This window comes from Vulpes vulpes, chromosome 11 (genome assembly GCF_048418805.1).
Source record: "Vulpes vulpes isolate BD-2025 chromosome 11, VulVul3, whole genome shotgun sequence".
NCBI classification, from domain to species: domain Eukaryota; kingdom Metazoa; phylum Chordata; class Mammalia; order Carnivora; family Canidae; genus Vulpes; species Vulpes vulpes.
The window spans coordinates 54,574,873-54,577,992 of NC_132790.1; the positions used below are offsets into that span (position 1 = coordinate 54,574,873).

General features: G+C 37.1%; 1 pseudogene; it reads left to right on the forward strand.

Moving 5' to 3' along the window:
- Window positions 1-961: 961 nt before the first annotated feature.
- Window positions 962-2,122, forward strand: LOC112933226 (E3 ubiquitin-protein ligase RNF138-like; annotated as a pseudogene).
- The last annotated feature ends 998 nt before the right edge of the window (window positions 2,123-3,120 follow it).

Below are 3,120 nucleotides of genomic sequence, written 5' to 3' on the forward strand. Positions count from 1 at the left end.
TAAAAAATTTCTCTTATTACATGTTATCTGTCATCTCAGTAAGTTTTGGAAAACAGGAAGACCCGCAAACAATGAACTTCGCTTCACCTTAATTAGAAGTCTTCCCAGTGAATGACTCAGCAATTCTGTGACCCTCAAGAAGTTTTCAGGGCAGTTTGAACCCGTTCCCTCATAAACTCACTCTTTGTCTACTGCACAAACCTTCTCTAACTCCTCCTTAGTTATTCTCCCAAGAGGAGCGCAGCTGGACCACAAAATGCATCACCTGAACCACTGCTCACTTTGTTTGCATATGATGTTTTCATGGTGATGTCATCAAAATTAGGAGGAATCCCTCTAACCGAGATAACTGTGGATAGGAGGCTGTACAGTGCGTAATGACAGATGTTTTTCCTGCCTAGTTGGGCTCCAATTATAGTCTCATTTACTTCCTGTGTGATCAAAAAAAGCTAACATTCTGCAGGCTCCTAATGCTATCTTGTACATATCTCACACCATGAACTCTGCTACATCCCTGGGACTGACGTCAGCATCTTCTTCAATGCACTGACATCTCTGTAGGTGGGCGTCATATCAGGAAGAGCATCCACCTGCACACCTCACCTGTGAGACCCCCTTTTTAGGGTATCTCTCTTTGGTTCATTAGTCAGCTTTCCATAATCACAAAGATCTTCTTTTTTCTAAGATGGAAATATTTCTATTGTTTTTGGCAGATTATGAAAGGAATCCATGTTTGTTTAAAGAAATAAGCCTGGAATGTATAAAACAAAATTCTTCATTCTATGAAATAGCTAACATCAATAATAGCTTGATAAATCTGGAGAAAAGAACTCTGTAATGACTAACATTTTAGGAATTAAGTTTGAGGTTTATCTGCCCAGGTTTTCTAAATGCAGTTAATAGTTCGAGTAGAGCATCTAGTGCCACCATTGCCTTGATTCCCTCCAACACCCCCACCACTATGGCTGAGGAGCTCTCCATGGCCACATCCCACACCAAAGATGATTCTACTGATTTCTACTGGACCTGGCTTGTCGGCATGTTTTCTGTAGAAGATGTTTCCTGACTGCAATAAGAGAAAACAGAATACATCATCCCCTCTGTCATAGAAATGTGCCTAGAAGAGAGAGAGTCCTGAACTGGCCTTAGACCTTGAAATTATCAAGAGGAAGTTTTCTGGTAGCTGCAGATGCTTTGCAAAACAGATTAAATTCTATCACATGATACATCATTACAAATCTTATAAGATGAATTTGATGTTTCCTCTAGCATTCCAAAATTTCAGATCTCTTAAGATTCAGTAGGGAACAGTAATAAAAGTGAGAGATCTACATCTGATAACACAAAAACTTATCAAGAGAATACAAGCTCTTCTTTTTTTATTAAGCTCCATGCCCCCCCAAAAAAATGTTTTAAAAAAGCTCCATGCCCAACATTGGGCCTTGTACTCATGACTCCTGACATCGAGTTGCATGCTCAAATGACTGAGTCAGCCAAGCAGCCACCCCTAATGAGTTTGTTTTATTTTGTTTTTTAAGCAGGCATCATGTGAAGCCCAGTTCAGGGCTTGAACTCATGACCCTGAGATCAAGACCTGAGCCAAGATCGAGGGTGGGACACTTAACTGACTGAGCCACCCAGGCACCCCAAGAATACAAGTTCTTCTGGGCATCCCACCTTTAAGTGTCCCTTGTGTCAAGAATCACACCTTACCAGACAGTGTTTACTTGGATCATTGTAACTATTATCGCCTGTTTCAGATAGTTCCTGTGATGTGTCCTCTTTGTGTGTCTCTTCCTGGGGGAGATTCTAGCCAGATTACTACAAATTTCCTGAGTTGGGGCGCCTGGGTGTCTCAGTTGGTTAAGCTTCCAGCTCTTGATTTCAGCTCAGGTCATGATCTCAGGGTCCTGGGATCAAGCGCTGCCTCTGGCTCTGTGTCAGCGAGGAATCTGCTTGTCCCTCTCCATCCTTCCACCCCCTGCTCCCACTCTCTCTCTCAAATAAATAAATAAATATTTTTTAAAATTTTTGTTTAAAATTTCATTAGTCATCTAAATCTAAGACATCAGTCTGATTATGGAGAATTTGTGAATCATCAGATGAGGAGAGCCAATATTGAACTTTTCAAGTAGACATCTGAAGGTTATAGACATCTCTGCATCATTGTACCTGTAAGTACTGTCTTTAAGAGGAAAACCACATAAAATCACTGTTTCAGTAATTCATTGTGTCTATTAATAAAAGCAGTTCAGTCTAAAAAATAAAGTAAAGTGCTGTTAATACATCATGAACATTTCTGCATGATAGTAAGTATCTAGCTGGAAAGCATTCTTTTTAATAGCATCACATTCCATAGCATGGACACAAGTTAATTAATTAATTTTTTATCATTAAATACTTCAACCATATACAAAAGTACTGAGAAAAGTGGCATAAACATGCATGTGCCACTTACTTACTAGGAAAAAAGTTCAGTTGCATATAAACACTTTCCCCAGTTTGTTGTTTGTCTTCTGATTTCTTTTTTGGTGATGTTTGTGTTATGCATATTTTTATATTCACATAGTTGAATTTATTAATCTTTTCTTTAAGCCTTCTGAATTTTGAGAAAGACCTTGCCTGTGCGAAAATTATGAAGAAATTCTCCTGTTTTTCTTATTAGAACTTTTATTGTTCCAATTTTTACATTTAAATATCTTTTTGAGGTTTAACCATGTGTGTGATGAAAGAATCATGCTTAATTTTTTTTCTCAAATGACAGTCCATTTGGCTCTCTCCTTAAATAAGAAATTTATTGTATTCCCCGTTTAATTTAAAATACCATCTTTAATGTGCTAAGTTCCCATATATGTTTTGATCTAATACCAGATTTCCTTTTTTTTTTTTTTTAATACCAGGTTTCCTATTCTGTCCCACTCCACTTTCTGGACCATTGCCATACTATTTTAATTAACTAACTAATTTAATATACACAGTAATTTATAGTATCAATATCCTTATTGCTCTTCTGTTCGGAATATTCTTTTTTGTTTATTTTCACAGGAAATTTTATTTTATTTTATTTTTTCACAGGAAATTTTAAATCAAGGTATGTAGTTTAAACAGAATCATTGATGT